The sequence below is a fragment of the Montipora capricornis genome, chromosome 7, assembly GCF_036669925.1.
Source record: "Montipora capricornis isolate CH-2021 chromosome 7, ASM3666992v2, whole genome shotgun sequence".
Lineage (NCBI taxonomy): Eukaryota > Metazoa > Cnidaria > Anthozoa > Scleractinia > Acroporidae > Montipora > Montipora capricornis.
In genome coordinates, this window is record NC_090889.1 from 46,855,214 (window position 1) to 46,864,452 (window position 9,239).

Consider the following 9,239-nt stretch of genomic DNA (forward strand, 5'->3'; position numbering starts at 1 on the left):
AGCTGCAAAGTAGTTCCAAACCCGCACAGTTCTACGACAATCAACAAAACAATGTTTAGCAGTTTCAGGTCGCGAGCAAACCGTGCAAAGGTCCACGTCGATATAACCCCAGGCCCTGAGATTATATAGAACGCAGACCGCATCAGGTAAAAGAAGCCAAATCAAATCAGGTTTTCTATTTTCAATAAACTTCAAACGGGACTTTCGCCACACCGAGGCCCACCGATTAATGGGGCGGCCAACAACGTCGCCCCAGTAGCCAGCACACGTCGGGGAAAAGCATAGAGGAGAGAGAAAATGTTCTTAGAGGACAAATCATCAGGCAGGGCACCATTTCGATGGAACAAAGATTGAAAAACCGACAGACAGAGACGATAGAAAAAGGAGGGCTTGGGAGAAACAGGAACAGAATTCGAAGAAAAGGAGAAACGAGGATCAAGCTTAGCGAGGTGGCGTCCAAGAAAATAGCGAGCTAGAAAGTGCCATTTTTAACAGCCGAAGCTATCACGCAGAGAAGAAAAACAAGAAAGGCGCAGCTCATACATTTTGTACGAAGTCGACAACGTTGAGGCCCCCCATCTTTAATGGGGCGCAACAACGCTGCTGGCTTACATTCTCCATCTTCCCTTTCCATATAAAAAACCAAACCAAGCGGTGAAAACGATCGCAAACCCATCGCGGGGGATGGAGAATCTTAGCAACATGCCAGAAACGGCTAGCATGAAGAACATTGACAATCATGGCACGACTGACAAATGAAAGCTCCCTTTGTTTTCACAGGTTTAAGAGAGTCTCAAGTTTACGGAGTTTGGATTTCCAATTATCAGATTCCACCGAGAGCAAGCCGTTAACGAAATAGACACCGAAGATCTTGATCTTGGGAACCCACTTCAAACCAAAGGGAGAACCCCCCTGTGACGGCCATCGGCCGAGCCATATGGCCTCAGTCTTTGAGGTATTAAGTTTAGTGCCAGAACCCAATTCAAATCTACGAATAACTTCCAAAAGTCGACAAAGAGAGCTTTCAGTCTTTAAAAATATTGTAGCATCATCGGCATATTGCAAAATTTTAAATTGAAGTCCGGAAGCACCCGGAAGCCGGAAAACGATAATCTGATCGCACCGCCTAATTTGGGTTGAGAGGACTTCAGAGGCGAGTACATAAAGTAGAGAAGACAGGGGACAACCCTGCCTCACTCCCCGTTCCAGAAACACTGGGGCCAAAAGATTACTGTTGACAATTATACGAGAAAAGACATTGTTGTAGAAAAGACTGACCCATTTACAGAAAGAAGGACCGAAACCAAATTTTACATGGGTACACATAAAGAAAGGATGGGAAACGCAGTCAAAAGACTTCTCCTGGTGGAGAGTCACTAGAATTCCAGACTCATTAGTTTTGCCAATCATATCCAGGGTGTCTCGGATAAGTTGTAAATTGGAAAAAATCGATCTTCCGACAACACCGCACGTCTGATCCCGATGAACGATGGATTCCATCACGGGTTTCAAACGCTCGGTGATGGTCTTACCCTTGCAAAACAAATCTGGAATATTCTGGTTATTTCCAGAATTTTTCTTAGAATATGACAGAAAATATTTCTAGAAATTCCTAGAATTTACCAGTTTCCTTTTCTGGAAAATTCTAGAAAATTCTACAATGTTAATGAAACATGCTAATGAGCTAATGAGGAAAGAAATTGCCAGCTTTTTTTCAGAAATCATAATCTGGGGTCAAATCAGGTTTTTTCCAGCTTTTTCCAGTTTGTTACAAATTCTGCTTTCTAGATTTTTCTAGAAAATTCCTGCATGCTATTAAATGAAAGCATGTGAAGATCATGTATTAATTTTCCAGCTTTTTTCAAGGATATTCCAGTTTTTCATGATTTTCCTCTGCCTTTTCCAAGCACTTAATTTTATTCCTTGAAGGCAATTCAGCCATTGGTAACTTTTTAAATTTATTACAAGTAACTTCACTAAGATTCTTATTCTAAGCAGTCAATTATGCACAACAAAAACAGGCATCATGTTTTAGCTAGTGAAATGGAACCTTTACATAGCATAATTATGTAAAAGTATGTTATGGGGTTTTTGTGTCCAAAGATAAAAATAGTTTCAACATAGTTTCTACATAGATTCAAAACAGAAAATACACAACACATACATGTACATAATTATCCTTCTCCTATAAAATAATATTCCAGCAAATCAGAAATGTGCTGGAAACTACAAAAAATCGATTGTAGGCAAGCTATTAACAGATACTACCATAGCTCACAGACAAAAAAAATAGACGACAGATTTGAAAGCGGTTATATTTTTTTATTGCATGAACCTAAACATTTAACTCATGCCAAAATCTTTAGATTGGGTTCTTGTTTTACACTTAAAAACAAAAAAAGCTTTAAAATATTTCAGATAAACCACAGAACTACATGTATATAGAAGTCTGCAAAGAGGGATCCCCAAATACATCAAACAATAACTGGTTAAGGAGACAGAATTGGCTGCTACAAGCATTTTTGTCTGCTGTAAAGGACGGTTCCCTGCTGTCCCATCAAAGAATTTTTTTCAGGAGTGTCTCTTCATACTCTGTCATGGCAACTAAAAAAAATACAGTACATATACTTCAATGATGCATGTAGTGGTTCCTCTAAATCGCTGATAATTTCTATTACAATTAAAAGTGTGTGAAGAGTAGACTCATAAGTTTGGGTCTCTACTTACAAACGTCCATAATAGCTTTCTCAGGCATTTTCTGCATTGATTACCATAGTAAAGTGACAGAAATTAGTGTTTTACAAGAAGGAATCAATTGTCAATCGTATGCAATCATGTAATTTGCTTAAGCCAAGTTGAGTCTCCTTGCTTCACAAATTGACTCGATGGTGTGAAAATGTGAATTCTACATGCGTGTAAATCGTTCGTCATTTTGAAGACATCAAATCAAATGTTATTCGCTTCTAGTTAACGCTTACCTTTTTACTTGAGTTGTTGTAAGCATTTCCTTGCCTGGATCAGCATTTAAAGAGTAAAACTAACAAAAAAATCGTCACCACAAAAGCGTGATTGTAGATGAAACGTTTCAACCGCGCGAAACCTGTAAGAGCTGGACTGGTTACTCCTGACTGCTGACCAAAACGAAAAGGACTCACTAGTTCCCAGTCCGGTCTCTTACGTGTTATCCAAGATGGCGGAAGATGACAAGGGGCAAGATTTGAAAGATACTGGAGTTCATTGAACGGATTAAGTGCTGACTTGGAGTGTGTAATTTTCGAGAGTAATGCATCATTTTCCTTTTGGAATAAGGCCGATTATGAGACTCAGAGAGCATCAAACAAGGTAATCCGTTCATTGGTTTTTCTCACAATCTACATGTATTGAATACATCGGAATAAAAGCTTTCTTTTTTATTTCTCCGTGTACAGAGTGCTTTTATTTTCAAAGTTTGGAGCCTTTAAAGGACATTGCGTAAGCTAAGTAAATTTATTAACTCGAAAGATATCACATTCACATTCATAAGCTATATTTCAGAGAGCTATGTGACCTTTAAATAGTATTGCAATATTAATGGCATAATATTATGCTTTACACAGACTGAACTATGTAATGTAGCAAGTTACATAGTTATTACATAGCACGTAAGGAGCAGTAAATAGCCTTTATATAGCTCAACATAGTTATACGATAAACTTTACATAGCCTTCACATATGTCTGGTTCTACAAGGGAATTTTCTTCTTAAATTTTATACATATTAAGAAACTGCATGCTAAACATTTCTTTAACTTTTTATCTGAAAAGAGTTGAATTTATAGAATAAACTATAAATTTATTTCATTTGAGAAATGTTAAAATTGTTAACAAGCTGTAGACTATTGCTAGTTTATTTCCAGTTTCCTACAAGAAATGAAGACTAGAAAAAACTGTCATTTTCTGGCAACACCTGATAGATGTATCAAATTCAAGCTATTTCCAGCTTTTGAAAGAACCCAAAACTTGCAAAAACTTGAAAACAATTTCTGGAATAAAAGCTGGAATTTGATTCTGGAATAAAGCTGTCACATTCTAGAAATTTCCAGAAATTTCCAGAACCTAACAGAAAGCTTGAAATTCATTTTGCAAGGGTAGAAGCAATTTTATAATCCGTATTGAGGAGCGAAATAAGGACACCAATTCTTAGGTAAGCGATTGTCGTCTCTCTTAAAAACCAGGCGTAAGAGCCCCCACGTTGACTATCAGTGAGAGAAACCCGGTGATAGCACTCATTTAAAACACGAGTGAGAACATCGCCAAGGTCCTCCCAGAAAGCGATGTAGAACTCAGTGGGAAGGCCATCCGATCCAGGTGACTTCCCAGTCTGAAGACTATTAAGGGCCGAGAAAAGTTCCTCACTAGAAAACTCGCCTTCACAATTTTCACATTCGGAGGCAGTTAAGGAAAACTCTAGATCATCGATTAAACTGGCCTGGACTCGCAGGTCCAGAGCATCCTTAGCATAAAGGTTCTTATAAAAATCAACTAGGATTGATTCAATGTCAGCACGAGCTGTCTTCTCCAAACCATTAGCATCGAGAAGGCAATCAAAGAAATTTTTCTCGGCCCTTTTCTTCTCAAGACGGAAAAAATAACGTGTGGGCCTCTCCCCCTCCTCCACCCACTCGGCACGTGATCGGACTTTGCCGCCCTCCATTTCACGCGAAATAAGGGAATAGAGAGCGCTCTCAAAATCTCGAATCCTAATTGAGGCCGAGTGATCACTGAAAGCCAGATCAGATTTAGCATGAATCAAACACTTAGTTAATCGATTCCGTTCACGGACAAAGCTAATGCAAAAATTACGGATATTCAATTTCAAATTGTCCCACCATGCACCAAGGGAAGCAAAATTAGCACGACGCTATTTCTGAGCATTAATGAGAATAGACATTTTGAACTTAAAGTCGTCATCAGAAAGCAGACTGGAGTTAAACTTCCAAACACCGTTTCGGGGACATGCAAAGCCATCCAAAGTCAAATTCAGGGAAACGAAATCATGGTCTGAAAAAGCGCACGGCAAAGTACCGCTGTTCTGAACAAATGAAAGGAGAGCATGGGAAATAAGAAAACGGTCTATACGCGAAGCCTGAGTATAACTGACATTGGCCCAGGTGAAAGAAACTCCACGAGGGTTTTGCCTACCCCAAACAGCGACAAGAGAACAATCAGTGGCAAAGGACTGAAGCATAGTCTTATGCGGAAGAGATAGGTTAGAAGACGATAAACGGTCCAGCACGCTATCAATACAGTTGAAATCGCCGGCGATAATACGAATAGGGGAAAGGAAAAAGTATGCAAATTTTGAAAAAAAAGCTTTCTGATCCGAAACGGTGTTTGGAGCATACACATTAACGATATTGATTTGATGGGAGCCCGTTAGTATCAGTGCACTAATGACGCGACCGTCAGAATCAAAAGTAAAACAAATGACAGAACCTTGAAAGGAGGGGGAGACAAGCAGGCCCACACCGGCCGACCTGGCGCCCCCAAACAACCAATAGCACTTTCCAGCCCAATTTCATGAAAATTCGTTAGCCTGCTCCACACGACACACGTGTCTCCTGGAGCAGGATCAGATCAAAAGACAACAAGGAGATTTCACGAATAAAAAGATAACGTTTTGCGGGTGTACCGAGTCCGCACGCATAGAAAGTCAGTGTCAGTAATTTGAGTATTGATACTAACGACGCCTGCTAACTATCTGCCATTTACCCCGTTTGTCATCACTAAGCGACTGCCGGTCCTCACGCCCAGGGGTCTTGGAACACTCGCGATCACCCCCCGCAGGAGCGGTCCGGCTCATGCTGCCGCTCCTGTGGCTGGACCTGGGCAGAAACACCCGAGGCACAGCCGCCAGGAGAGCAACGCTAACCGGCGCCCCCACAGGAGTCACGCTCCCGCTCTTGAACCCCTGAACAATCATGGGACCAGGTACCTTCGTACAAATGATCTTCATCCTCTCCATCCTTCTCATCATCCTCATTTTCCTCATCTTCCTCATCTTCATCCATCTCGTCCTCTTCAATCTTCTCGTCCTCCTTGTTCTTCTTGACCTCGTTCTTCTTAACCTCAGCTTTCTTGTGATTCTCATCACTCTTCTTCACAGGATCCTTTAACACGGGTACAGGGGCATCAGCAGGCGGCGGGCGAGACACAGAGACCACTTTGGTAACATCGGCATAAGTAGACGGATGAGAGTTACGAACAGACGAAATATTACCACCAAAAACAACGAAAGGACAATCCCGAAAACGATGATCAGACTTTAAACACACGCTACACATAACAGGCAACAGACACAAGACAGCACGATGGCCAGGCAGCTCACAATTAAGACAACGAAACAAATCACACTTGCCAGCAAGGTGATCATGGGAACCACATAGACGGCACGTTTTAGGTTGGTACCAGACCCGGATAAATTCACGCGCAATGTGAATTCATGATAGAATGTCTTTGTTCATACTCATCTTTGCCGTACAAATTCCATTAAAGAGGTTATCCGACATCCGGTCATGACGAAAAGAAAACACCTTGCCGTAGGCCGACAAGCGGTCAATTAAAACTGTGTCAGGCATTTCGCACGGAGCTCCGTAGACCTTAATTAACTGAACTCGGTTTTCACACTCGCCAAGAAGAACCTGCCACCCACAAATGATGATGTCATCTATGCCTAATGCAACGTTCTTAGCAGGATGGTCATTAAATGTGACAATCCAAGTCCGATTTGAGCGACGAAACTGGACAGAAGAGGTAAAGTCTATGTCAATACCAGCTGCGTCAAACCCTTCGAGGATCTCCTGGCTATGAGAAACTGCTTCGCAGGAAAAATACACCGACAGGTCCTTGTTAAGGCACATGGTGTTCCCGATGGTAGACCATCGCTCAGCAGCGACCGCATCAAAGCGGACACCAGAACTCATCAGATCGGCCAAAACATGTGGGAGCGGTATATCACCACCAAGGCTCTTTGAAAATAACTCAGGTGACACAGCAGCAGCAGCAGGATCATCAGCAACAGAGTCAGCCCAAGAGGGACAGGCCATAGCATCCACAGAAGTCTCAGAACTACAGAAACAACAGAAACAGAATCGTCAATCGCTCATCTTCTTCTTCTTCGTCCCACAAGGAAGGGAGATGAAGGCACAGCTTCTGATGTAAGGTGCAATTGGCACTTATCTTAGCCAAAAGGCCGAGAAGCAATGCCTATAGACGCTCACAGCCGACAAGGTGCTCCCAGTCTCATGGCCACGAGATATGGTGGTCCGATTACAATCCGTGCCAAGGAAGGAATGTCCAAAGCCAACCTGAAAGCGAGGCACACAACGATCGCCCTTGTACAGTGGGCAGCAGCCACCACCATTGCACGGCACTTGCGTTGACGGCAAGAGGACAAATGCACATTGTGCTTGCTGTGACCTCGTTTTCATTTCCCCCTTATAACGAAGTTAATTTTCACGGCAAATTACTTGTCTACGACCATACCACAGGGAAAACACCGTGTTGTAGGCTTCCCTTTTTCCTTCTGTACACTTGATTATCTCAAATAATCTCAGTTTCCTCCATGAAAGAACATTTCAAACCAGGTTTTTTGAACATAACATGCCAACGATATGTCAAAAATAAGACATACAACAAAAACAAAATAGTTCACACGAGAAAGTGGAACTTTTATTCTCAAGGGAGCGCGTGCGCGTGAGATCTTATTAATCCAACGTTTATGACATTAAACGTATCTTTTCGTGTGAGCTAAGAACAGGATACGACAGGTAAAAAATGCATGCACTGTTATGCATTAGATGGAAGTTAACCTAGCCCGGATGATATGTATACAACGAAGGCTACAACACTATAACATTCATCTTGCGAAAAACGTGACTTATGTGACGTAGTGCACTTCAAAGTCTTACTGTTCCCTGCTCAACATGGACAGTACTTATTCAAAGGGTGGATAAGAGACTATCCTGAGCATAAAAGATTTTATTTCTATGATAACAATTCAATTAACCAATAACATAGAGAAACCACAAAGTGTTGGCCACAGAAATGTAACACCAACTGATCTGGCGGGTCCTCAGTTACTCAATGCAAAACCGGCTCTCCAGAACACAACATAACACAACGCAAAAGAAATCGATCACGCATATAGATGGGCGATGGAGCAGTACAAACACACATCCACTTACGTTTTCCAAACGATGCAAAAGGATAACAGCTCGACCCGCTGGCATTTTCTTGTCTCACTCGTCTATCGATGGAGGTGCCGCTAATCAATGCGGGTGAAATAAACACATCGTCTCACTCTCTCTACGGCCAAGAATGAAAGAAATAAAATCACAGTTTTGCAGTGCACCAAGTACCCAACATTCACCTAGAATTTCAGCAGTGGACTTCACAAATACAACTCACCTTGCGTAGTCCTTACACTACCACTGCATCTCCTGCCCTGCCCTGCCTAAAACAATACCAACAAACCTTCCCATTAACCAACTTTGCCACGGGGGTTGGTGTGGGGACTAGCGCGAACGCAGGTCCCCACTACCAGAAATTATACGCTCAAGTTACCCACATTTGGGTAATCGCAAGGGTCAACCAAATCGAAGTGCAATGAAAGAGCCTCACCTTGAGAAGACTGCCTCCCTGATTACAGTGCCTCCCGCGTCAGGTAACTTTTTTTATGTTTAAGGCGAATGGCTGGCCCTTCGGTAGGGTGAGTGCAATGGCCGCCAGACATAACGAGGAATCCCTCAAACACAACGGTTCACCTCAAACGGGGGTGCACCAACACGCCAACTTCGCCGGGGAATCAAACCCCTCCCCTACGAACAAATAACAAAAGACAAACACACAAACGAAGAATTGCATCTAGGAGATGCCTCGCCTGACTTACACTCCTAAATGACAATGCGACAAAACGAGAAAAAGGACTCAAAAACAACTGGACAAACGAAAACAAGCACGACCCAGCACAAGGGCGAAAAGCAGCCAATGAAAGGCCACCCGTCAAGAGACTCACCCAACGCAAAGATGTTGGTGCATCCCAGAAAAAACGGCCAGGGCACGCAAACGCAACACAAGACGAGAACTTAAATATGAACGACCTAGGCATCATTTTGTAACAAAGCCACCACTGACGAACAAAATAACGACGACGACAGTCAGACCGGAAACGCGGAAAAACAACAGGAGATTAAACCAAAC

General features: G+C 42.4%; 1 non-coding gene across 1 annotated transcript; it reads right to left on the reverse strand.

Annotated features, from left to right (window-relative positions):
* Nucleotides 1–8,548: 8,548 nt before the first annotated feature.
* LOC138058470 (U1 spliceosomal RNA) lies at nucleotides 8,549–8,711 on the reverse strand. Its single transcript, XR_011133992.1, has one exon. It is a non-coding gene; the product is annotated as a U1 spliceosomal RNA (small nuclear RNA).
* Between the last annotated feature and the right edge of the window lie 528 nt (nucleotides 8,712–9,239).